The 27,953-nt window shown below is 42.4% G+C and overlaps 1 protein-coding gene across 3 annotated transcripts in view; it reads right to left on the reverse strand.

The window, feature by feature from the left end:
- Positions 1–27,953, reverse strand: part of SLC25A21 (solute carrier family 25 member 21) — a 365,160-nt gene that overhangs the window by 273,129 nt on the left and 64,078 nt on the right. The gene's annotated exons all lie outside the window — the stretch shown is intronic.

The raw sequence follows: 27,953 nt of genomic DNA on the forward strand, positions 1-27,953 counted from the left end.
CAAAACAGACACTGGCTTTCTCTGGAGAATGTGGCTCATTTATAAAAAGCTAAATGTGAGCTGATCTCCATGCCCAACTCTGCCAGGAAAAAATAATTGCAGAGGGTCTATAACTATTGTATGCAAAACAGCTGAGGACTGTGATGAAACCAAAGGTCTGGTGCTCCTATTGCTAAGGCAGCCACCATCTTGAACTGTATATGCAGACTGGGTTTGGGTCTCCTTCCAACAATCAGACATGAATTGTGGGCTTGTTGGTACTATGCTGAAGCCTGAGGTGTGTCATGGGAACCATATCACTCCAGTCCTGTTCTATCTACACTGGCTTCCAATTTGCATCCAAGACCACTTCCAGCTGTTGGCATTGACCTCGACAGCCCTAAATAACTTGGAGAGAGCATCCCTGAAGGACTACCTACTCTCATGTGAAACAATCTGACCACTCCAATCATTTTCAGAAGACCTGCTTTGCGTGCCTCCTGAGACAAGTAATATTTTTAATAATTTTAATAACTAGTACTGAATTGTATTTGATTATTTCAATTACCTTTGGTTATCTTATGCAGTTGTTTTTTCATGTTATGTAAACTGCCCCCAGCCCTTGTGAAGAGCAGTATAATGAATGAACGAACAAATGAACAAGCAAACAAACAAACTAGATACCTTCTCACTGGTGGCATCAACATTTTAGAATTCCCTCCCAGGGAGATCACTCTTCTTCTATTGTTGTCTTTCACCAAGTATCTGACATGGTTAATTCATCAATAAACCTTTGTCTTGATTTACAGTGTCATCCTAATCAGAGTGTTACAGGGATGATTCTACCACCCACACACTCACCCCCAGAAGACTGTAGGCCCCACTGAAGTCATGCTGCACCAGCAAGTCTCAACACTGGGAGAGTTGTCTGCCAGGTTGCAGCAAAGCATGGCCTTGACCAAGCATACTCGGGAGTCAGCTGCCTTGAAGGAGCACTGCCAGCTCTCAGCAGAATTCTCAGCAGCAGAAGCCAACCCAGTCCGGTTTGTCCAAAAGGCCAGCATGAGATCCAAGGCAGTGCTACCAGGGGCTGAGGACAAGCAAGCAGCACTGATCTTCTTAGAGGAGGTCAGGCAGGGCAGCCAACTCTTTAAAGAAGTTCTGGGGGAAGGAAACATAATAATCCTAGGCAAGTATCCTTTGGGTCAGGGGCCTGCCACTCCTCAGGACTGTATTAGGAAGAAACAGAGAATTGGCTGAGCCCAGGGTTGGACCTCCCTTGGAAAGCATTTAAAAGGTGTGCCCAGGAGCAGCCAGGGGAAGGAGAGTCAGATCTATTTCCTAGCAGGTGGGGATACGTTCTTGGCAGAGCAATGTGGGGAAACTGGGTAAAAGGAGACATCCCCCTCCTCTTCAAGTACTGGCTATTATATCACCTCTTAGTAGTCTTCTTTCCAGACTAAATAGACCAGTCTCCCTCAACCTGTCCTCATACGTCTTGGTCTCCAGTCCCCTCACCATTTTCATTGTCCTCCTATGGATGTGCTCGAGTTTTTCTACATCCAGAAGGTACATTCTAGAAAGTGACATGCCTTCCTCCCAAGTATCATGGTCCCCAACTCAAATTAGGGAGCTTTTTGGTGGTTGTTTTTGTTGTTTGTTTTTAAGTTTCAGTATTTGTTGAGGAAACTACTAATGGATCACCAATGTAAGATGCAACTTGGCCCCTTAGAAATCAGGTTTGAAGTATGAACTAATGTCACTTGTGAGGAACAAATTTAACAATGCAAAATCTCCTTGGAGTTTACACATACAAATGAGGATTGTGGTGACAATTCGGTATTTTGTAATCTTGAAAGTTGCTATACTTTTTATGGGAGGTGTTCAAGATTGTCAACCTTCATTTTCAGACTGTCTGGCATATGAAGAGCTTCTAGAACATAATTCCCATTTGCTTTTGACATATCTGTGGATCGGCTTGTACAGTTGATACCTTTTAATTAATAATAATGCTTTTTAATAACAGCTTGGTAACCTCAAATGTCTACCTTCTAAAAACCAGTATCCATCCACAATGCAACAGTAGCACTCTAGCATGCTGAATGGCTCTGACAGTTCAAGCATGCAATTTTATAGCAGTCTGCAAACAACACTGGGAATTCAGGGTTAAAAACCAAGCTGAAGTTTTGTCTTATACAGTAATGAAAGCTGACCAAGAGAGTAAATCAAATGGATCTCCTAACAAACTGAAAACAGCTGTTTGGCTAGGCTTGTCTCTGATTTAGGTTAGGTAATTATTGCTCCAGTGTGGTTCAAGGTTGTTCTGTTACTGAAATAGGATAGCATATGAAAAGCATCCAACTTCTTAATTTACTGTAGCATCAGAAATTCCACTGTATGCGTATAAAAATATCTAGAAACATAATCGTCTATAGATATACCTACAGGCTTTTCTAAATGCCAATTTATTTTGCCTTTCAAGACACAATTACACAACACTTACTTATGTCATACTAAGGTAGAGGTACTAAGGAAATGATATTTTAAGTCTAAAATGCTAAGCCATTCCAGTTGTATTTTTGCATTATGCATTACATATGGACAATCACTTTTTAAAAGAGTACACTAGCTGGACGTTGCAAACTAGTGATTGAATACCTACTTTCAACATTAATTCTGCAGAAAAAACAACACTGGCTCCTGGAGTAAATCACATTTTCTAGTTTAGCATGCAAACAGAGACCAGAGGATTTGAAGCTCTTAAAATATTCAAGGTTGGCAAGCCATTTCTTTTAATAAGAACAGTTACATAGCATTTTTGTAAAACGAGTCACTCTACTAAATACCTGATATTTCACAATCAATATTCAGGCTGCTCTAATAAATTTTAAAAATTAATATTTTTAAGAACACCATTGACTAGTGGATGCCACATAGTAAAGAAATACATATGGAAAAGATTTTTTAAAAAAAAACAAAACTGGTATCCTAGCCAGTTAATAATCTAAAGAGTCAAGGAGCTCTCTGCATTCTCAATTTGCTTTATTAGCATTTCAGTTCTGGAAACTTAGCAGTGAATTTTGGCTCCTGGTCTCACATTGGCTACAGATTCTGAGTCACTATCAGTTTACTAACTATCACTGGAGTGAAGACTTCATTTAAAACATGGGCAAAAGCTGTTTAAGAAATATAGCATAGTTCCTCTCAGGAAAGGGCTACAGAATGTCCATTGCTCTGTAGAGCTGGTTCAAGAGTCAGAAGTTTCCAGTGGTAAGATTGGTTACAAATTGTGATTACTAATGGGTTGTCTCCTTCCTCTCCATTCAGCTATCTTCCTCAGAGGCAAAAAGTTAATCTCAGAACCTCTCGTGCTCTAGGAAGGTGACATTGTTAGCTCAGTTGAATGATTGCTACTCTACTATATCATCATCACTATCACCATCATCAGTTTTTTGGGTATTTGGTGTTCTTCACATACACGATCATTTCATTAAAACAACTCTGCAAAGCTGATCAATATTATCACCCATATGCCACTGGGAGTTTGGGGTGGGCATAGCAAATTAATTGCAGAGGCAAACTGTTGGAATTGTAATTAACAAGTTATTTTATAAAAGTGACACTGAAGTGTTGTTGCAACATTGTTAGGCTGCAGAGCTATCCCTGTGTGCTCACTAGTGACACCTAACTGTCAGTCTGGGATTGCAGTAGAAATATCCCAAGCACATGGCTAGGATTCCCTCTGTTTAAACTGGGCTCTTGCCCACTTCCTTTTTCTTCATGAAAAGAAGGAGCTCTTCAGCTAGCAAATGTCCTCCATTAAGGAGCAGTGTCCTCCATTAAGCTCTCAGTTCTCTCCATATACTCATGTGTGGGGATGCAGTCCTGCTTGCAGCCCAGTCATAAAGGCTTGCAATGTGTTTCCTTTGTAAGAGTGCCAGCTTCTAATCTGGTGAGCTGGGTTTGATTGTCTGCTCCCCCAAATGCAGTCAGATGGGTGACCTTGGGCTCATTACAGGACTGATAGAGCTGTTCTGATTGAGCAGTAATATCGGGTTCTCTCAGCCTCACCTACCTCACAGTGTGGCTGTTGTGGGGTGAGGAAAGGAGAGGCTATTGTAAGCCACTTTGAGACTCCTCCTGGTAGAGAAAAGCAGCATATAAACACCAGCTCTTCTTCTTCTTAAGCTTTGATGCACTGCTTCAGACTGAAGCAGATAAATTCTGAAGGGGGTTGGTCTAGATGACCCTAGAGGTCCCTTGCAACTCTGTGATTCTATTATTCTATATGTGTGTTTTGTATAATCTTTACAGTAAAGATGATTCCTATTAAACCTAAAAGTGCTGTGAATCTGTATCTGTGCCTAATCAACGAAAGGTCACTAATAACTCCAAATGCTCTGTTACTCTGCAGCTCTATTTTTCTGGAGGATTTAGGACCAAGTCCCAACACACACTCTGAACACAGAATAGGCTCAGGCTGGAATCCTAAAAACATTTATTGACAGGAAAACATTGAAGTCAATGCAGTTTACATCTCAGTATGAAGGCACGGTCTGCCACTTAGCCGCTACTCTTTCAGCCCTAGACAGCCAGCTCAGATCAAACAATGAACTGGCTTTAAGCTAAAATGGGAATAGTACAAACATGCCGATTATACTCAATTCAGGATTTTACTTTATTTCCAATATTATGTTTTATCCAAAGTTCAAAATATTCAAATAATATCTTCTCATACAAAATAACCAACCATTTGTCTTCAATGCAAACATTTAAAAATTTGCCTGCATTCTATCTGCGTGGTGAATTAGCATGTATGTTTTAGATTCCAATAATGCAATTAAGTGTTTCATGGAAAGAAAGGGGGGAGGGATTCCAGTGCACTGTAGGTTATTAAAAGGATCAGACATTAACTCTTACTCAAATTCTCTTGAAATGAATCATAATCTTACCGTTAATATATATGGGGCTATATTCTACTGTTTTCAAATGGAAACTTAATCCAAAACCCTCTCTGCATGATTCTCAATGTGGGAATGATTCCCAGATCCATGCTATTTAAGTACATCAAGGGGAAATTCCAATGAACGATGTTCTCACTATCAACTGCCATGGATTAGAGCTCTCAGCCAACCATCCCCAGAAAGTCCTGCTGCATCAGTGCCTAAAGACTCCTTTCCATTCTTCTGACCTTGTCTCCACTGGGAGCCAAGTCACTTCATGTTAACAATAGTTCCATCAGCAATCCTGGCTTGCTTCTGACATTCATTGGCACAGGAAGGACCAAGAACAGGTGGCTCTTATACAATAAGATGGATCTGTTCATATATTTCTTTTTTTGTTGCCTTGTAGCCCTTTCACATTTTGGGCACAATCTAGCAAAACGTAATTGAGACTCTACTAAAAGCAGTGGATTAGATGCAATGCACTGCAAATGGAATGAATTTGTGGGCACAGATCTGTCCACGATTTCCTTTTTCCTAGCCCTCTCATGCACCCCAAGAAGCCATTCATGGGAGGGAGATGTTGAACACCAAGAATAGAATGGGATGCACTGTAATTAAAGAGGGAATTTTCAAAAATCACTCTCCATTTTTGTGAATTCTCCCATGAACAGAGTAAAATCTTGCATGGGTGGTAAGCAGGGATACATTTCCTTCTCCCTGTTGAAATTCCCTGTATATCATCTATTTCTGTTCCTGAAGGTCCTCCAGCCAGCCCTTGGGGACACAGGAGGCTGCAGAGAGAAATCAATTGACTGTTAACACCGCATTCCACAAGGTCAGGGCCAGGACTGAAAAAGCCCTGGCCCTGGTTGAGGCCAGGTGCGCCTCCCGGGGGCCAAGGAGGACAGCAGATTCATACCCGCAGAGCGACGAGTCCTATGGGAGGGGGAGGCCATGCATTGCAAGTCATTCCATGTATCCCCCTGCGAGTATGGAAGGGTGGTATAAAAATGTAATATAAATAAACAAACAAACAAACAAACAAACAAATAAATAAATAAATAAATAATCAGTTCTCCAAAGGCTAACTAGACATTCTACTGGGCAGGATGTCCACTTGGCCCTGAGACACTTGGTGGGTACCAGGAAATACTGGCAGACCCAATGTTGCCTGCAGACACTATGTTGGGGACTCCCTCACTGGAGTGTAGCACCAGCAGCAGCACAACTCTTCCCTAAGCAAAAACGACCTGCTTCTTATAGAGAAAGCAAAAGCAGAGCCAGAAAAGAGGATCCTAGCGACAGCTAAACGCTTTGGGGACAGCCTTCCCTGTCTGTTGTAACCCAGCTCAAATAGAATTTGCTTTTAAAAATAATTTGCTCTTAAAATGGAAGAGTTTCACACATGCAAACGTGTGACTTGCCTCTGCATTCTGCAGTGCTTCAGTCCCAGGAGAGCCATCCAAACAGTTTTTCTGAATAAGTGGGGCCAGAACTCCTCCATCCTTTCTCCAACACTTTTACTTTATAAATTGCAGAGATGATGAGGGGTGGAGGAAAAGACTTGTCATACTTAATCTAAAATAGCCAACAGCATTTATTTTAAGTAAATATTTTACAGGCTGAGGGGGAAAGAGCTGCTTTCCTCCAGACACTTTAATTTTGGCACAGTTACTGCAAGATACTTCAGGAATTTGTTTGGGCCTCTCAGAAGATTTTGTTGGAAAAGTAGGTTTGCCAGCTCCTGAAGTATAGGGGGTGGAGCCTGGAAAGGGGAAGGAACTCAGTGGCACATAATGTTATGCAGTTCTCCCTCCAAAGCAGCCATTTTCTCCAAGATAATTGATCTCTGAAGTCTGAAAATCAGTTGAAATTCTGGGAAATCTCCAGTTCTCATGTGGAGGTTTTCAGATTATTAATATTATTCTTATTCTTCTTCTTATTATTATTTATTAGATTTATTTCCCGCCACTCCCCATAGGCTCGTGGTGAGTCACAATAATCCTATCCCCATTAAAATACCCATTAAATGACTTTAAAAACAATCCCAACATGGCAGAAGCTCTCATTATTCCTATCCCCTGTTATCAGAGTGGCAGGGAGGGTGGGGAGGAGATCTAACTTACTAGGTCCGGGGGGGGGGGATGCTGGCACTCATTCGCTGACCCTGGCCTCAACCAAAAACCTGGCGGAAGAGCTCCGTCTTGCAGGCCCTGCAGAAAGCTGGTAAATCCTGCAGGGCCCGCAGCCTCACCTGGGAGCTCATTCCACCAGGTAGGGGCCAGGACCAAAAAGGCCCTGGCCCTGGTCGAGACCAGGTGTGCTTCTCTAGGGCCAGGAACGATCAGGAGATTCTTCCGCGCTGAGCATAAAGCCCTGCGGGGGATATAGGATGGTAGGCGGTCCCTCAGGTATGTGGGTCCCAACCCGCGTATAGCCTTAAAGGTCAAAACCAGAACCTTGAACCTGATCCGGGCAGCAATTGGCAATCAATGCAGCTGCCTCAGCACAGGCTGGATATTGGCCCTCCAAGGTGTACCAGTGAGGACCCGAGCAGCTGCGTTTTGCACTAGCTGGAGTTTCCGGATCAGAGACAAGGGTGGGCCGGCGTAGAGCGAGTTACAGAAATCTATTCTGGAGGTGACTGTCTCATGGATCACTGTAGCCAAGTGGTCAGGGGACAGGTAGGGCGCTAGTAGTCGGGCCTGGCGAAGATAGAAAAACACCTGACCCACTACTCTCTTGACCTGAGACTCTAACTACCCCAAATTCCTGGCCTGGGGTGCGATCGTAAGTTGCACTCCTGCCAGGGTGGGTAAGCGTGCTGCCTGGTCCTGCCCTCTGCCTCCCAGCCACAGGACCTCCATCTTGGAGGGGTTGAGTTTCAGGAGACTCTGCTCGAACCATTCAGTCACTGCTTCCAAACATCTGGCGAATGGTTCCAGGGGAGTCTGGGTGGCCGTCCATGAGGAGATAGCGCTGGGTGTCATCAGCGTACTGGTGACAACCCAGCCCAGAACTCCATACCAGTTGGGCCAGAGGGTGCATAAAGATGTTGAATAACGTGGGGGAGAGGACTGCGCCCTGCGGTACCACACAAGGGAGTCCGTAGAGATGCGAGAACTCTTCCCCCACCGCAACCCTCTGGGTCCAGTTCTGGAGAAAGGAGCGTATCCAGCACAAGGCTGTGCTCCGTATCCCCATGCCGGCGAGGCGATGGATCAGAAGGCTGTGATCCATGATGTCAAAGGCCGCCGATAGGTCCAAAAGGACCAACACGGCCGACCCACCTCTATCCAGCTGGAGACGGAGATCATCCAAAAGGGTGACCAACACCGTCTCCACCCCGTGGCCAGGACGGAAGCCCGAGTGATATGGATCGAGTGTCAAAATTTCCTCCAATGCCGAGAGCTGGTCAGCCGCAGCCCTCTCTACCACCTTGCCCAGGAACGCCAGATGCAATACTGGGTGGTAGTTGGCAGGGCCCTGCGGGTCCAGTGTTGATTTTTTTAGGAGAGGGTGAACCCCTGCCCCCTTTAGCCGCTTAGGAAACTCCCCCGAACTTAGGGAGGAGTTGAGGAGCCAGGAAGGGCAGGGATCAAGGGGGCAAGTGGTCGCCCTGACCGAGCTCAGCAACTTGTCCACTTTGGGAAGAGAGAGCCGCCTGAAGCCATCAAACCTCACTACCAAAGGCGGCCAACAGGTCTCCAGTTCATTTACTGTATTAATTGTGGCGGGAAAGTCGCAACAGAATGACAAGACTTTATCCGCAAAATGGCTTGCAGATGCCTCGCAGCCGAGTGCCAATTGTCTAGTATTTTGGCGCCCCTCAAGGGCGGTGAGTGATCTAACTACCCAGAATAATTGGGCTGGGCAAGAGCTTGCGGACGTGATTTCTGTGGCAAAAAACTCTCGTTTAACCACTTTCACCGCCATCTCATATGCCCTCATAAGCGTGTGATAAGATGTAACCTCATCACGAGTCTTCCACCACACTCACTCCAGTCGTCTCACTTCCCCTTTCTTCTCCCGGAGTCCCCCAGTATACCAGGGGGCCCATTTGAATCAAGGGCAGAGAGGACGTTTAGGGGCAATCTCATCTATAGCAGCCGTCAGGCGGGACTGCCAGTCCTCCACCAAGGCCGCTAGTGAGTTGCCAGGAGGCATCGGGTCCCACAGAGCATTCTGGAATCCAATCGGATCCATAAGTCTCCGCGGGCGGGCAAAAATCCACCCGCCGCCCAACTGGGGAGGGGGTGGTATCCTGAGCCGAGCCCGCAGGGCGTAGTGGTCTGGCCACAGCACATCCAAGGCTGCATCCAGGACCACCTCTATCCCAGCACCAAAAATCAGATCAAGTGTGTGGCCGGCGTGATGGGTAGGGCCGGTAATAAATTGAGAGAGCCCCAGCGTTACCATTGAAGACACCAGGTCTCCGCCAAGTCCTGAGGACAGCACGTCTGCATGAACATTGAAGTCACCCAGGATTAAAAGCCTGGGAAACTGCAGCGCCCAGGCGGCGGCCGCCTCCAGCAGGTGGGGCAGGGCATCTGGCGGCGCATTGGGCGGATGGTAAACTAGCCAGAAGCCCTCGACCGTGCCCCATCCAATACCGACACACTCCACTCCCCCGATTTCTGGCCCTGGGAGAGCCCTGTAGGCGAAAGCCTCCCAGACCAGGATTGCCACACACCCCCTCTTGTGGGTCCAAGATTGGTGGAGGACCGAGTAGCCTGGGGGTGCCAAATCTCTCAGGGCCACCAACTCTCCTTCCTTCACCCAGGTCTCGGTCAGGCACGCAAAGTCCGCCTTCGACTCCACGAAGAAGTGCTGCAGAGTTGCAATCTTGTTCTCAATCGACCTTGCGTTGCACAAGACCAATGTCAGACCCTTTTCTCCCCTAGCCTCCACCCTCACATCTCTGGGGATGGGACGGAGGTTAGAAGGGATTTGAGCGCACCCAGAGTGCCGGCCAGGCCTCCACGGCCGGGCCCTAAATGGCACACCAGCGCTGCCAACCCTTCTCTTGTCCAACCTCGTCCCCCAGCCATAATGCCCTTGACCCATGATCATTGGGATCCTGGCCCCAGTTTGGCCCCCCCGGGAACAACTCCCCATCCATAGCCCCACTCCGCTCCCTGAGAGAGGATCCTACTCTACTCCTAAGCTAGCTTCTCCTTCCCTAGCTGCACTCCACCCGCCCTAACTCACCCAGCCCACTCTAATCTAGTCCCTCCCAACCCCCCTCCCCTCACCCATCTATCCTAGCAGCTAGTGAGGTGGGTTTAGCCACCCAGCGAGATCCCGCCTGAAACAGGGGTTCTCTCTGCCTGGTGGGTCAATCTCCCCAATCTCCCCCTAATTTTATCCCTCATCCTCTCTCGGTGATGACCCCCCAATCACCCCCCTCCACCCAGCACAGAACTGTTGCCAGAAGGCCAGTCAGAACAATACAACAAAAATAAAAGGGAGTAAAAAAGGAGACAGGTTCAGTGCTGTTTCTGTTGTGGCCACCAGATGAGATCTCTCGGTGTTGAGAAAAGATCTCCAATGCAGACAGTCTTTCATTTGCAGTATATAAGGAACCTAAATACAAGTAGAAACAAAAATAAAGCAGCCTGACCTGTCACTGGGTTTAGAGTTGCCAGGCTTGGCTTAACAACCAGCAGGAAACCACAGAGGCCGAGACATGGGGAGGTGGTCCTCTGTAGAAATCACCATTTTACAATAGAGTTTCCAGTGATTCGTAGACAAGCATGCCATTGCTTCTAGTTTTTCCCTAGAAGTGGTGTTACACAATCAGTTTAACAAGCATTAAATTAAAAAAAAAAACACCTGCCATCACTTAGAGAGAAAGAGGAGCTGGGGGCAAGGCACGGGGTTTGGCAATCTTGATTGTGGTATCTCCTCCCAGCTTTTCTTCTCAGTCTCACCCAACGCCCACCTTTACTGCAGCTCCCCATCCCCTGTAGCTTTTGTTCTCATGGTTTTCTCAACCCCAGCATAGTCATTTTGGTGATTGTAAAGGGCCTCCCATCTCCCTCTTTCACCAGTAGAAAAGCTGGGAATATTCAAATAAGAAACAGCTCCCAAATGTATTAGAATAAGATCTGATGAGATGCCAGACTTGTATTTCTCATATTTACGCCATGCATTAGTTTGGCATGTCACAATCTTTTTATTAAAGTAAAACTACTACTGATCAAGTAATAATAAATAGGTCATTTTGTTTTAGCTTTCTAAAAAAAACCCTGTGTAAAATAAAACCCATTTTCTATTTTGGATTTTGGATTGCAAAACAGCTGTATTTCTTTATTTCTCCAACAGGTTAGTCTATTGATACTTTGGTTTAAATTAAAACATTGGACTATCCTTATAAAGTAATTACAGCAACCTGAGTAGAACTTGTATTGACATTTATTGTGTCTGGCCATTTTAAACTCACTTTTGATGACAGAGCTTTACTTTACTTTCCTGCTGTAACACCATCTTCATTTTGCAGACAAATTGCAAGTGTTTACTATGTAGAAAATTTGGTCAAGCTGGTGTTTGACCTTTGACAAAAGCCTGCCCTCTGTCCGGCTATTCCTAACAAACTAGACCCAAGACAATAAGCCGCTTTATAGCTATTAGCTATGTCAGTGTGTTTCTCCAGGAAGACCTCAAGCTGAAAAGCCAACATGCCTGATAACCACAGCCAAGATACCAAAGGTCCAAGTACTAGACATTGTAAAACAGATGGGAAAGCACACATGGCCACATCTGGAATCCTAATGGGCCACCAATGGTTCTCAGCTTAAGGAAGAATTACCACTGTTATTTTATCATCCCTAGTGCTAACTTAGCTGTTTATGTACAGCAATAAATGATTTTTTAAAAACATATTTGGGTCATTATGTCATATACCACCAGCAAGTAGGATTGTTTTATTGTGCTTGGAGTAAAAATACATGGCTATACCCAGATGTTAGAGGGAAGTTTAAAAACTTCTGGCTCTTCTACACTCATTCCTGTTGGCCAAATGTACATTTTTAAAGGGGAAACTGAGAACTTTATAACTCATACTCCCCTTTCACCAGTAAAATTTGCACCAGTATTGTTTCTATATCAGTTTGTTCTGCCAGTGAGAACACTAAACAGTAACTTGCTAAACAAAAAGAAAAGAAACAAGCAGAAAGCATTGTTGTATTATTTCACTAATTTCTCTTGTAATCGAGCTGGAGAAAAACGTTCAGAGGATGCTCTTAGATGCCAGATTTGGGATGAGAAATACCTAGAGATTTGGAGGAGGGGATGGCAGAAGATGATGGGGTTTGGGAAGAGGAGGGGTGGGACTTTAGCAGGATATAATGCTATATTTTCCACCTTCCTCGGTGACCATTTTCACCAAGTGATCTGATCTCTGTCACCTGGAGGTCAGTTGTAACCCCAGGAGAACTGCAGTCACCGCTTGGAGGTTGGCAACTCTATTTTTATCTGAGTTTGAAATGAGATGGCCATTTTCTACATCTGAACATCCTAACAAACCAGCCCTGTATCACTCATATTGTATACATGTGGGATCATCTTCATAAACAAGGAAAATTCAGATTTATTTCAGGAGGCCTTTATTGAAACTGCAGCATGCAACCTTTAAAATGCATATATACACAAGACATGATGATATCCTTATGTCCACCACAGGGCCACTGCTATTTTAAACTGATTTTAAAATGCTGCAAGGGCCAATACTGACTGGGCCTGCAGCTTGGAAGGCTGAGGCAGACTTGGTCCCCTCCTTGATGTGCTCCTCTTCAAGTGCTGAAACAGCTGTCAGGAGGCAGCTGTTTCAGCACTTACGAAGGTGCTGGAGGGAGGAACAAAGTGTGTTTCAGCCTGCTGTACTGTAGGCCCAATCAGGACTGGGTCTCTTGGCCTTTTAAAATCACTTTAAAATCACTCTCAGTTTGCCTATGTTGTCCACAAAGACTCTCTCAGATTTGGTTTGTCCTTTAGGTTGCAGTCGTAAGGACACTTCCCTGGGAATAACCCCCAGTTCATGAAAAGGGACTTACTTCCAAGAACATCTGATTAGTCTTACTCTTTTAGCTTCAGAATTCAAGTAGGGAAGCAAAATAAAACTGATTAAATGTAACCTGTGATTTCATGTATTCATTCATTCAGAAGAAGAAGCATTGGTCCTTATATGCCACTTTTCTCTACCTGAAGGAGTCTCAAAGTGGCTTACAATCACCCTCCCTTTCCTCTGCCCTCAAGAGACACCCTGTGAGGTGGGTGAGGCTGAGAGAGCCCTGATCTTACTGCTCCATCAGAAAAGCTTTATCAGAACAGCTTTATCAGTGTGGCGAGCCCAAGGTCACCCAGCTGGCTGCATGTGGAGGAGTGTGGAATTAAACCCATCTTGCCAGATTAAAAGTCCACGCTCCTAACTATTCCCAAAACTATACTTTCAACTGTAATTTTTACTTGGCTAATTTCAATTTTACTTTCATATTGGTAAAAGCAATTATATTGCTCATCATCTGGAATGCTAAATGTACATATAATAACCCCTATCCTTACACCTTAAGGTATAAGGTGTAAGTTTTGCCCAGTTGATTTCAATGAGATTTAAGCACAAGTAAGTTTATTACGTTTCCTGACCTAGATGACCCATGCAAGCCATCTTGCCAGAACTCAGAAGCTAAGCAGGGTCAGCTTAGTACTTGGGTGGGTACCTGCTTAGTACTTGGATGGGACAACATATATTGAATTTTGCCGCCATTCTTGTCTTAACTTTTGTTTAAATTGTATTATGTTTTATTGTGCTTTTATTGTTTTAGGGGATTGGTTTTTGTGTGACCCACCTCGAGCCTCTGGGGGAAGGCGGGATATAAATTAAATAACAACAACAACAACAACAACAACAACAACAACAAGTCCAGGGTTGCTATGCAGAGGTAAACAATGCCAAACCACCTTGTTACCCAAATTGGAATTTGGGAGGGAATTAGCAAATTTAATTCAAGACTTAGTAAGATGCAGTAACTACCCTATCTTCACCTATGTATATCAGGATATTCCCTTAAGGAACATTTAAATAAACAAGTCCAGAGTAACTTGAAAGTTGTTTTATTAAGAAGAATTTAAAGGCAACTCACAAACACACTAATGGTGTGGAAACATACATACAAGAAATTAAATAAGGAAAAGCAGGGCTGAATGGGAATAATTTTGAGGAAGCTATAGTTACCATCACAATGTGGAGAAGTCATCCACAGATTCAACAAAAACAACCAGCATCTTGGAGAAAGAAATGAAAAGTTGGCATGTAAGCAGGTGGTGTATGCAGAATACCAAAGAATATGCAGAGAGGCAGTGATTGGTGCTCTACCTTGATGGGGAAGTTTTATCATTAGGCTGCAGCTGACATGATAACCTCTAAAATCATGTACTTGATGTGATTATCTATCTATGTATGATAAATAAACTAAAAGGCATGTGATGAGTTTGTCCAGAGTGAAGATAATACCTAGGGTGGAACCCTGAAAGTTTCCCAGGAACCAAGCAATAACCGTGACTGCTCTACTAGGGTAAAAACAAAGATATTAATATGTCTTAACAACTCCTAGATTTCAGGATGGGAAATTGCTAAGGTGGGGCAGGCTGTTAATAATCACTAACTGAAATCCATGGGTGTGAGGGGAAGGAGAGACTGAAAGCTTGATGAGATTAATAACACTTTACCTAGAGAGCCTATTGTCCCAAAGATATGTATTTCTATTCTGGGTGGGAAAAGAAGTCCATTAGTGCATCAGTCTCTTCAATCTCACTCATCTAATCTAGAGGATCCAGGTGAGTGATGGAGACCTGATATCTGCCTGGCTTTCATGACTGGAAGTTAACTATATACTTTTGCATTTTAGATGCATTTGCCATGTATTCCAGTGTCTCTTTCCTGTCAGACAATATGCTGAAAATTAATATTTTGGATGTTATGAAATGGCATTATTGCTGTCTATAATCTGTCTCTCAAATTGAGGAGGAGTCTGGTTACTGACAACCTCTGAATGTCTCTAGCTTTGAAAAGCCTATGAGGGTCACAATAATTCAGTTGTGACCTGACAGCACTTTAGACACACACATACACAATTTTTTTTTCTGGAATGCAGACAATGTTTGGAAAGCACAAACTAATGAAAATAATTTGAGGAAGATGTATACGGTAAGATACAAAAGCCTCTGAATCTGCCTTTTTCTTATCCGCTATTGGTAGCTCACATCTTTCCCATTTAAAAATTACCATACATTTTCTGTGAAATGTATTTAATCTATGTGTAAAGACAGAGTTGTTCTGTCAGGCCTATGGTCACGGCCAGGAAATTAACACTGAGGAGATGCTGGTCTCCCTGCTTAAGGAATCTCCACCCGCAAAAATCCCCTGATATGTCCAGTATAAATAGCCCCCCAACAAACACACATACTGAGATTTTTGAAGAGGCTTTTAAGATAATATAATATAATTTAAATTTATATTATGATAGTTATATTTATGAAATTTATATTATTTTTAATGACTTTATTTTATTATTACCTGCCCTGAGTCACCTGGGAAGGGTGGGCTATAAAAATAAAGTTATTATATTATCAATTAGGTTGGAACTAGTTGAGCACGAGTGGAAGGAACTTTCCAACATGGATCTTTCCCCCCTTCACCTAGTAAAAGTGATACCAGAAATTGCAGGACTTACATGGAGAAAAAGCCACATGGTTCAAATTTCCTTTTAGTAAATTGGTAGTGAGGTTATCACCATTTGGGGCTTTATCTGATCTCAAATATTGGACCTGGTTGGTAATTTCTGAAATGGATACTGTTGGCCATGTAGATGTGTGGTCCGACGATAGGGCTGCCAGCTCTGAGTTGGGAAGTACCTGGATATTTTGGGGGTGGAGCCCAGGGAGGGTGGGGTTTGGAGACAAGAGGGACTTCAACAGGTTGTAATGTCATATAGTCTGGCCACTTATCCAGGGGAACTGTGGTCATCTGGAGATCAATTGTAACAGCAAAAGGTCTCTAGTAACCATTATGCATGGCAGCAGCTACTCTGCGCTGCCACCGTGCTGTTGCGGCGGGGTAAAAGCCCCACCATCCCCTATGTATGCACGGGAGTGCAGCTCCGCCAGCTGTCCCGTTGCAATGGCCCAGTGCAAGCAACGCAGGGCTGGGAGCACAGGTAAGCAGTGGCAGTGGCTGGAGGGGGAATTGGGGGCAGGGGGCCCCACTGCAGGATGGTGGGTAGCAGCATGCTGCTCTCCCACCATGGTGCGGGTGGGGGGTTGCCCGTCGGCTCTGCAGAGCCAGCAGAGGCGAGAGGTGTCCCTGCAGGGATGCCGTAGTTTGGTGGGAGGAGCTGGACCGAAATCCTGGCTCCTCCGATTATGCACGGGGCTTGGGTGGCTTGGCCTTCATCTGTACTCTCAGGAGTCCTGGGACTCAGGAAGAATCCACATTTCATTAACACAGGTCTTCTGAGGGCCTGGGCTGGGACACATCTGCACTGGCGGTGTGCATTATCGGGGATTTTCCCCGAAGCTCTGCCACCGCCAGCACGGGCGTTCCAGCCCGTGTATAATGTGTCTAGGTGTCACACAGAAGGTGTTGTAATCCAGGCAAAGTGCCTTCATGTTGCTCTTGTGCCAGGGGAGTACTATAAGCAGAAGATGATATAATAATTTTGCCCATTTCCCCCTCATTACTGCAGTCTGCCCACCCTTTTTGTTCAGGAAGATCCTCCATTAGTTTTTCAAAGATCCTGGGGTTGTTCGGGGAATAAGAGGTGGGAATGATTCATATCCTTGTACTTGTACTTTGTTAGATCCAAGCCTTGCTTTTTATAGACTTAAAATTTGTGTCATTACTGTTTATTCAAATGCATCTCAGATGAAAAAATAGAGATATATCTAAAAACTTCACACAAAAAAACTCCATTTATATACATTTCAGACATGGCAAAGTTACAGAGATGTACAATTTTAATTTGCAGAACATATTAATATTATCTTGTGACACGCATTCAGTTAAAATAAAGAAAAATATGTATGTCTTAGTTATACAATTTTAATTAGCATACCTAAACTTTGCTGAGGGATACCCACCTTCATAGTCTTTTCAATACACTTACTGAGCACAGTCTAAGTGGGCTCAAATTGTAGCAATTCTGCATAGGATGGCACCATAATCTTATACCAGGGAGTAAGTCACACTGATTTAGTTGGACATGGTTCCAAGTAAATGATAATTTACTTAAAATTGTACTGTTTAGACATCCTGGGGATCATCATCATCAACATCATCATCATCAACAACATCATCATTATTATTTTGCCATCATCGTTGTGTTGTATACTAAATACTATTGAATCAGTCTCAGCCTAAGCAATGGATTTAGGAGTATGCTTAGGAGTCACTTATCAGTGCTGCCAGAGATCTCTGACAAGTATTTCAAATTTGATGTAAAAAAAAACAATTTGAAATATGACCATTGTATATTCTATATACATTCAAGAAGAGATATATGTCAGAAAGGAAAGGTCTTAGAATGCTGACATCCTTTCAGTAGCTGAATTTGTGCAAAAAAACTTTAAGAAGTCTTAGATGCAAATGAGTAGCCGTGTTGGTCTGAAGTCGCACAATAAAATCAGAGTCCAGTAGCACCTTTAAGACCAACAAATATTTATTCAGGGTGTGAGCTTTCAAGTCTGACAAAGAGTGCACTCGAAAGCTCACACCCTGAATAAATATTTGTTGGTCTTAAAGGTGCTACTGGACTCTGATTTTATTTAAGAAGTCTTATTTGTCCATATTGAGTAATGATCTAAAAGGAAAATTCAAAATACTATTTTGCAAGTCTGCCTCGTGCAAAATAGTTCTAATGCTAAACTAAACTAAAGGACTGGAGAAAAAGACTCTAGATAAAGGAACTGGTCAATAAGATATAGTTAAATTAAAACAGATTAACTTTAGTTGTAGACTTTGAAGTATTACAGGAAGACTTTCCAAACTAAGTCTGCATTCCTGTAGCCCACAACGGCATGAAAATGTGTTAAAAAAAATATTCACAGCAGCTTCGGTGCTAAGGAACTGCTTTTCAAAACAGTTTTTTCCTTGCCTGTTTTTCCTCCATAATACTCTCTGGGTAACCCTGATGTGCCCTGGAAAAACAGACATGTAAATTTGATACCTTGTACTTGTTGATGTGTCTTTTACAATGAGCTAGCAGAGTGTAGCATGTGAAATTTCTCTGCCTGTTTCCACATGGCAGGTTAAAAACACAACTACCTAGAGATCTATCCTGATTCCCAAGAACAGCAACAATGTTTTTTTAAAAGCTTTGTTTCAAAAATGTTAACTAAAGAAAGCAATAATTGACATTTTAACATCTAAATGTGGTGGGCAATATATATATATATATAAACACCTGTATTTTTACAAAATTAAATATGATGAATGAATAAAATCTAGAAATTTTTATTATCCTTACCTGCAATCATGTAAAACAGGTTAAAGTCAAATTAATCTAATAAATCAGACTCTCTGAATTCAGAGTTCCATGTATTGTGCTACCAAATATTTAAATGGGGTTGATAACATATGAAATCTTATAAAGAGTCATTGGAAAATCAATAGATGTGTAAACAGCCACTGTTCCACCATATTTTCAGCCATACTAGTTGAAATAGTTTGGGATCCCACCTGTCTACTAATGGAGCTTACAGAAAAGAGGTCTGCTGTCTTTCCAATGCAACCACCAGAGCCCCCACAAACCTACACTCAGAATCATGGAAACTTTGAAATCCACAACAATAATAACAAGTAAAAATAGACTAAAATCACCCATAACATTCGTTCATGGAGCAAGTTCTCCAAGTAATGAAAAGCTCACACCTTTGGAATGGGGGAACATGATTTCTGCTTCCTTGCTGTATACCATAATCTAAGGAGAAACTTCTAGGGAGACTTCTAGCTGTGCTAGAAGATTCATGGTCCATTATAGCTTCTGATAAGCAACAAAAAAGTCTGAGAGTCTAGTATCACCTTCAAGACTAACAAAACTTAGGGTATGGAGCTTTCATGAGTCACCGCTTACTTCTTTAGATCCAGCTAGAATGTGAGTCCATTTGGCTTTATATCCTAGGGAGTGGAATGATTTCAGATACTGAATGACAATACGGGTTATTCAGAAACTGAAATCACCATACTCCCAAATATATGGAAGGATGGACTCACATTCTAGCTGTATCTGAAGAAGTGAGCAGTGATGACCCGAAATCTCATCCCCTGCCACAAATTTCACTAGTCTTTAAGGTACTACAAGACTCTGCACTTTTCTACTGCTACAGACAGACTAACACGGCTACCCAGCTTGGTCTATTTCTGATAAGCAAATGCATGATAACTTTGTTCATCAGAGACAATTTAAACTAAAGTAAAAATCAAATACACAAGTCAGGTTCCAACATGCAGGAAACCACACTGTGTGATATCTCCACAACGTCCCTGAAAAATGTAAAGAATGGAAGGGAGGGCTGCTCAATCAACAGCCCTCCAACCACCTTCGATTTCTGCAGTTACAGCGGCACATTTTTCATTTGCAGAAATCACAGCAATCATTTCCAGATAGACAACACACAGCTGCCTGGAATTAAAAATGATTTTATATAATGAAATAGATTTGAAGATACATTATTTCCCTATTGGACACGAACGCAATTCTTTCTTGGTTCAAAATGTAAGGGAAAGTTTATGATGTTAAAAATATGCTAGTATTTCTCTACTGTGGGATTTATGAACTGCACAACTCACATAATGCTACTTGTAGAAAGAATTCAAAAATCATGAGTAAGACTCATCAAATCACGAGGGACTAGTTGTTAGAGACTGGATTTTCACATCCTTCTCTTAAAAAGCAGAGATACATATTCAGAAATGAATGGTTGCTGTATTCTGTAAGCATCAATGCAGTGGCACACAACTTAAGCTGCTTGTGGAAATCTCCACTTCCCCAACTCCTGATTCAAAGGAAAAAAAAGAGTCCAGTAATCTGTCCCACACATGGCTTTTCTTGCACTATGCTAGAATGCTTGCTTCTGAGATAAACAAGGTGCCTTAGGATGGAAAATATTCAGACTTTCCTAGTAACATATCTTAGGATGTTTGAATGGCAATTTTTTGGTGTTCTAGGTAAGCAGATGACATTTGGGATACATTTCTTTTTCACTTCAATTCTACAAAAAGACTCTGAGCTACTTTCAGACTGTTCTAGTAATTAGAATTAATTACCTCTTAATTAATTAATTACCTCTTACCTCTTACTTTGTGCCTGCTATTTACACTACAGTCATTAAGGTGATATGCTGAACCAGAAGAGTAAGAAGAAGGCACAAGGAGAGAGAGACTTCATCAGTAAACCAACTGGAAACAGAAGATGGAGAAATAATTGGGTTCCCAACTACTGACTGAAGTGTTCAGCAGAAACGCAATGTGCTGACTAGAGACACGCATTCAGAAATTAAACCAATCAGAATCTGACTAGAAATACCTCTGCTAACATCATTATCACAAATGATCTGACTTGGAGGAAAATGATGACAGTAGATACAATTCAGAAATATCCAGCTATGTCAATGGTTACACACATACACAGATTTCATGTCAGTCAGTCACGAATATATGGGGAGAGGGATCAGGGTCACATCACCAGATGGTTTGTCAATCCTTCCCCCAAGTATTTTTTAGTAAATACTCTCTTCCTTGAGGGGCTGCTAGTTCTAGAAGGGGGAAAAACAGGTTATATTATTAGTTTACTAACAGGGTGAATCTTAGAATCATAGAATCATAGAATCATAGAGTTGGAAGGGGCCATACAGGCCATCTAGTCCAACCCCCTGCTCAACGCAGGATTAGCCCTAAGCATCCTAAAGCATCCCAGAAAAATGTGTCTCCAACCTTTGCTTGAAGACTGCCAGTGAGGGGGAGCTCACCACCTCCTTAGGCAGCCTATTCCACTGCTGAACTACTCTGACTGTGAAAAACTTTTTCCTGATATCTAGCCTATATCGTTGTACTTGAAGTTTAAACCCATTACTGCATGTCCTCTCCTCTGCAGCCAACGGAAACAGCATCCTGCCCTCCTCCAAGTGACAACCTTTCAAATACTTAAAGAGGGCTATCATGTCCCCTCTCAACCTCCTTTTCTCCAGGCTGAACATTCCCAAGTCCCTCAACCTATCTTCATAGGGCTTGGTCCCTTGGCCCCAGATCATCCTCGTCGCTCTCCTCTGTACCCTTTCAATTTTATCTACGTCCTTCTTGAAGTGAGGCCTCCAGAACTGCACACAGTACTCCAAGTGTGGTCTGACCAGTGCCGTATACAATGGGACTATGACATCTTGTGATTTTGATGTGATGCCTCTGTTGATACAGCCCAAAATGGCATTTGCCTTTTTTACCGCTGCATCACACTGCCTGCTCATGTTTAGTTTACAATCCACAAGTACCCCAAGGTCTCGTTCACACACAGTGTTACCTAGAAGCGTATCCCCCATCCAGTAGGCATGCTTTTCATTTTTCTGACCCAGATGCAGAACTTTACACTTATCTTTATTAAATTGCATCTTGTTCTCATTTGCCCATTTTCCCATTGTGTTCAGATCTCGTTGAACTCTGTCTCTATCTTCCGGAGTATTTGCCAATCCTCCCAATTTGGCATCATCTGCAAACATCAAGTTTGCAGATGATGCCAAATGAGTAGTCCCTCCACCCCCTCATCTAGATCATTAATAAATATGTTACAAAGTACCGGGCCAAGCACCGAGCCCTGAGGTACCCCGCTACTCACCTCTCTCCAGTCTGATGAAACACCATTGACAACAACTCTTTGAGTGCGGTTCTCTAACCAATTCCCTATCCACCTGACTATCTGAAAATCCAGATTGCAGTCCTTCAATTTATCCATCAGAACATCATGGGGAACCTTGTCAAAAGCTTTACTAAAATCCAAGTAAATGACATCAACCAAATTTCCCCGATCCAGCAAACCTGTTACTTGGTCAAAAAAGGAAACCAGGTTGGTCTGGCAGGACCTGTTGGAGACAAATCCATGCTGACTTCCTTGGATCACCAAATTGTCCTCCAGATGTTTGCAGATCACTCCCTTTAATATCTGCTCCATTATCTTCCCCACAACAGAGGTCAGACTCACTGGTCTGTAGTTTCCCGGGTCATCCTTCCTCCCTTTTTTGAAGATCGGAATAACATTTGCTCTCTTCCAGTCCTCCGGGACATCTCCAGTCCTTAAAGAGGTTCCGAAGATGATGGAGAAGGGCTGTGCAAGTTCTCTGGAAAGTTCTTTGAGTACTCTCGGGTGCATTTCATCTGGCCCAGGGGATTTGAACTCATCCAGTGCAGCTAAATGCCTCTCGACAACCTCTCTATCCATGTTAACCTGCCACCCAGACACTGTCCTTTGGCTATTGTCATCTCTAGATATGCCTAAACACTTTGACCTGTGGGAAAAAACAGATGTAAAATAGGCACTAAGCCTTTCTGCTTTCTCTGCATCTTCCGTTAGAGTTTGTCCATCCGCACCCAACAGTGGGCCTATTGCCTCCTTTACTTTACGTTTGCTCCTCACATAACTGAAAAATCTTTTCTTGTTACAATGGGCTTCCCTGGCCAATCTTAGCTCACTCTCAGCTTTGGTCTTTCTGATGATTGATCTACAGTGCCTAGTAACCTGTAGGTACTCTTCTTTAGAGCTCTGTCCTTCCCTCCATTTCCTGAACATTTTCCTTTTCTTTCTTAGTTCCTCTTGAAGTTCTCTGTTCATCCAAATAGGCTTCTTAGAGCTCCTGCAGTGTTTTCGTCTTTCTGGGATAGTCATTGATTGAGCATGCAATAGCTCTTGTTTGAGTAGCGCCCACCCTTCACATGCTCCCTTCCCTTCCAGCATTTTCGTCCATGGTATGACACTCATCATGTCTCTGAGTTTATTACAGTTTGCCCTACGAAAATCCAACATCCGCGTCTGGCTACAAGCTTCCTTGCCCCCCCCCCATCTGAAAAGGAATTCTATGAGGACATGGTCACTTCCCCCTAGCGTCCCCACCTCCTTCACCTCATCCACCAACTCTTGCCTGTTGGTCAGTATTAAGTCCAGTATGGCTGAACCTCTTGTGGGTTCACTTATTATGCTTGTGTTACAGAGCCTCTTGTGGCGCAGAGTGGTAAGGCAGCAGTCATGCAGTCTGAAATCTCTTCCCATGAGTCTGGGAGTTCAATCCCAGCAGCCGGCTCAAGGTTGACTCAGCCTTCCATCCTTCCGAGGTCGGTAAAATGAGTACCCAGCTTGCTGGGGAGTAAACAGTAATGACTGGGGAAGGCACTGGCAAACCACCCTGTATTGAGTCTGCCATGAAAACGCTAGAGGGCATCACCCCAAGGGTCAGACATGACCCAGTGCTTGTAGTACCTTACCTTTTATTTGTGTTACATGAAATTGGGGAAAGATCAAGAGAACATCACCTTTGTTAACTTTCAGGGTTGTAAGGTTTTGTTTCAGAAAGCTTTCAGTTAAGAGCTTCAGTTAAGAACAGGAGTGATGATTTAACAGTGAAAAAAATTGGTCTTAAAATATTTGCATATTTTTTGCTGTCTTTCAAAAAGGCAGGATATAGAGTTTCCATTAAAGAAATACATTAAATTCCAGACTCACCACACATTCTCAAGAAAAGCCGGGTGTGAAAGGGGTTGAGGCTGCAAGTGAGCCTGACTGGGAGAAAAATGTTAGAAACCCTATCTGCACATCCAAAAGCTGACAATTGAAATATTATAATTTAATACTTCCAACAAAAGCTGTGTTACCTGTAAATAGTTGTAAGCCTCTTAACTAAATAACCTTATTGTTCCTATCCTGTTATTTTTTATCCTATTTCTGTTACTGTCACTTTTTATCCTTTTACTTTTTATCCTATTTCATATGAGGCATGCTCATATGAAATGACTGCATTTAGAAGCCCATGTCAAGAAAAGGTGAGATAAAGATAATTCTGGTTGAGGTACTCTGCAGGCTACCTCTGTTTAAATTGAATTAAAAACCTCTGACCTTCATACCACCTGTCCTCCAGACTTAGCCAAATGAGCTTATGCTCCTATGAAAATGTTAATTGACATAATGGCCATCCCCAAAATTTGGACAAACCAATCAGATGCCCAGAGCATCCTTCTAAAACAAAGCAAACATTTACTGACTGATGTGTATAGATTTCTACTCTTTCTTGCCTCAGAGTCCATGAACAAAATGGTTAAAATAAGCAGCTGGAATATGAATATTCAGCAATATATTCAGCAATGTTAGTTCTTTCCAATTCTTAATAAACTATACTTTGCACAGCATCTGTCCTGGCAACCAACATTTTTGTAAGTTCGTCATATGCTTTCTTGTCCTTCTGAAGTTAAATTTGAACTCATGTTTACTATTTTCTGATCCAAGTATCTTTAGTGACATCAGAGGGAATGTACACATCTGGGAAGGGATTTAACATAACAGCTGGAGGCAACACAGTGGGGGTGCTCACACATTTTGGGTGTGACCATATAAAAAAGTAAAGCCTGCTAACTACTCTTTGAGAGTTCACTTCCATCCCTTCCTAATACTATTATGTTAATTTATTAGCATATATTCTTTACAAGTTAGTGTGAAATATTTTTGGCTTGCAACTGGATCTGAGAAATAGTATGACCATTGGATATTATATGACACACTTAATTTGCACTGTCAAATGTGATGCATCGTGCCAAAAGAACTGTAGACTGTAAACCTGATATTATTGCAGTGTATTCCCTGATCAGCTCTCGACAGAGCAGATGTCAGGCTCTCTTCCCAAAGCCCTGCAATGTTTACTGCCACTTTCGCTTTTTCATAATCAAAATCCTGTGTTAAGCAGGTCTCCTCAGTAGCAATACGCAAAAAAGGCCGTAAAACACATTTTCAAATGCAGCTGCACATTCTGCTCTATCCAACCACTTGTTTCATGTTCCCCTTATGACCCAGCCAGCTGCTGTGAACTGGAGGGGAATGTGACATTTTTAAGATGGGAAATAAAGCTGAAAGCTAGGTAAGAAAGTTACTCAAATCATGACTGCAATCTGCAACACATGGTTTATCCCAGAAATCCATTTTTTTCACTGTGCATCTTTAAATTATATTTTAAAAGATTTAAGTTATACAGTAGACAACATTTCTTCCAGAAAATCCTTAAAAAACAACCAGCAATCCCATTGACACTACAATGTTGTCAAATATAGCTATAGTCATGATTTTAATTTTATTGGTTTTTACCTGAAATGATGTTTTTGTCTGTAGATGCTTTATTGGGCTGGCTTCATGTATTATGGATTTTTATGCTACTTTATAGTTTTATGCCTATATGCTCTACTTACTTGTTGCTGATGTGCCTTTATCACGTTGTGCTAAGTTTATTGGTTAATTGTTGCTGATTTTATGCTGATTTGTTATTCTTTAAAATATTTATGTCTCATCTTTTCCTCAGAAAAACCAGGGTTGCTCACATATTATACAAAGCACAAAAACATATACACAATTTTTTTTTTAATTCAGCAATCAACCAACTGAAAAACTGTCTATAACTCATAATAGCCTGAAACATTTAGCCAAAAGTATTCTGGAAAAAAGTTCTGCCTTGAAGCAATTTCAGAATGAGGGAATTCCCCCTTAGTTCTTCTCGTAATGCATTCCATAGAACTGAAGATGATGACTGAAATAGCACATGCTTGCCCAAAAGAAAAATTTACAGTCCTGTCAAATGAAATAAGCCAGCCTTTCTCACCTTTTTTATCATTGAGAAACCCCTGAAACATTCTTCAGACTTCAAGACACCCCAGAAATGCATGATCATGCAGAATATGGTTGGGAAGCATAGTTGTACCTGTGTCCATCGGGGGACCCTCCCCTTCCCACCCCCTCCAGGCCCATCATTGGCTATTTTGGGAGGGAGGGAATTTGACATGACCATATATTTATCCTATCACCCGATAGATGTTTAACAAGTTTTAAAAATATATTAAAAATTAACTCCCACCTATTCAGGAACCCTTGGTTGAGAAAGCCTGACATAAATAAATAATGGTGTAAGAATGAAACTGGCATATGGGATGTGTGACACTTGTATAGGGTTGCCAGCTCTGGGCTGGAAAGTACTTGAAGATTTTATTTATTTATTTATTTATTTATTTATTTATTTATTTTCTTAGATTTTTATACTGCCTTCCCATACGGCTCAGGGCAGTTTACATATAACATTATGGGGTAATACCTAAGCATATAACATAGTAAGAAGTAACATCAACAATAAGCCAAGAGTGGTTTAAATTAATATAGTATCAATGATTTTGAGGGCAGAGTTTGAAGAGGGGAGGGGCTTCAATGAGGTATAATGCCATAGAGTTCACCTTCCAAAGCAGTTATTTTCTCAAGGTGAATTGATATCTGTTGCCCAGAGATTAGTTGTAATAGTGGGAAGTCTCCAGCCATGATCCTATGCTTTTATCATATTATGTTTGGTTTTTAATTGTTCTGATTAGTATATGCACTATATAAGCTGTCTGAAGACAGTTCAGAAACTTGAATTGTATCCCAGCTAGACTGAAAATACTCCCCAAGTATTAAAAGACTAATTGTGCTGGATTAGGACACAGAAATCTTGGATTCTAATGTCCTCTCATCTCACCACAATGAGTAACCCTGGGCAGGTTGCACTCTTTAAAATTCACTTACCTCACAGGGTCCTGGCAATGAGAGAACAGCATATACTTCCTTGAGTTCCTCTCATTAAACCAGAAAAAAGTATTACAGAGATTGTCACTTCCAGGCAAAATTCAAAGTGTGATCTCTTTACTATAAAGCCCCAAAGGGTATACTCCTATATGACCCTGAGTGACAAGACCTTTGTCAAGGCCCTTTTCTGTGTTCCCATCTTTGGAAGTGAGGTGAATAGTTATAAGATGCATGACATATTCAGTTCAGGAACAGCTTCCTGTATGTAGAATGCCTTACTTCAGCTATCTGCCTGTCTCACTCATCTTTTATATTTGTGGTTGACTACTACAGGAATGATGGTATTTATGGTTGTTGTTGTTGTTCAATTTATTGCCCGCCACTCTCGGACACACTGGCTCATGGCGGGATACATACAAACTTTAGTACAATAGTACAATCCCCAATTTAAACCCCCCATTAAACCCCCATAAAATTACAAAAATACAAAGCCATATGGCAGAAACAATACCAAACCATCTTAACAGCCCTCACTAACAGCCAGGGTGGCTAGGGGACGGGTGTGACAGCTACACCAATAGATGGACCTGCATAGGAGCATATCTTCCCTTTGATCTTCTGCCAGCACTGGCCTCAACCATAGACCTGGTGAAAGAGCTCCATTTTGCAGGCCCTGTGGGAAGCTTAAAGCTCTCCCAGGGCTCACAGCTCCTCCAGGAGCTCATTCCACCAGGTTGAGACCAGGATGTCAGACGCACAGGAAACTCACAACAAAACTTATTCAAAAGAAAATAGTTTTATTGATTAGCACTATACGCATTGGACTGAAAGTCAAATCTGACTCGAAGCCAGATTTGCCTCAGCTTATCAATACATTTCTCCCGCCCAAAACTTGACAGTTCCCAAGGAGGGGGGTTAGTGAAGAAAGACATATGTGAAACAAAAACAGGATTCCTCTCTCTCATCCTTGGGAGAGGTGACAACAACCCTGTGAGCCCATAACAAGATAAGGTTAACATAACATCACTATTCTATTTTATTGCTTACAAACTACAAGGCCGGGGCTAGCAGGCGCCAGGCCCAATCAAGCAATATAACTGACATGGAGGAACTCAGGCTAATTTATGACAGAGATTCTACAATCCTGACACAGGACTGAAAAGGCCCTGGCCCTTGTCAAGGTCAGGTGCACTTC

This window comes from Paroedura picta, chromosome 2, assembly GCF_049243985.1.
Source record: "Paroedura picta isolate Pp20150507F chromosome 2, Ppicta_v3.0, whole genome shotgun sequence".
Classification (NCBI taxonomy): Eukaryota; Metazoa; Chordata; class Lepidosauria; order Squamata; family Gekkonidae; genus Paroedura; species Paroedura picta.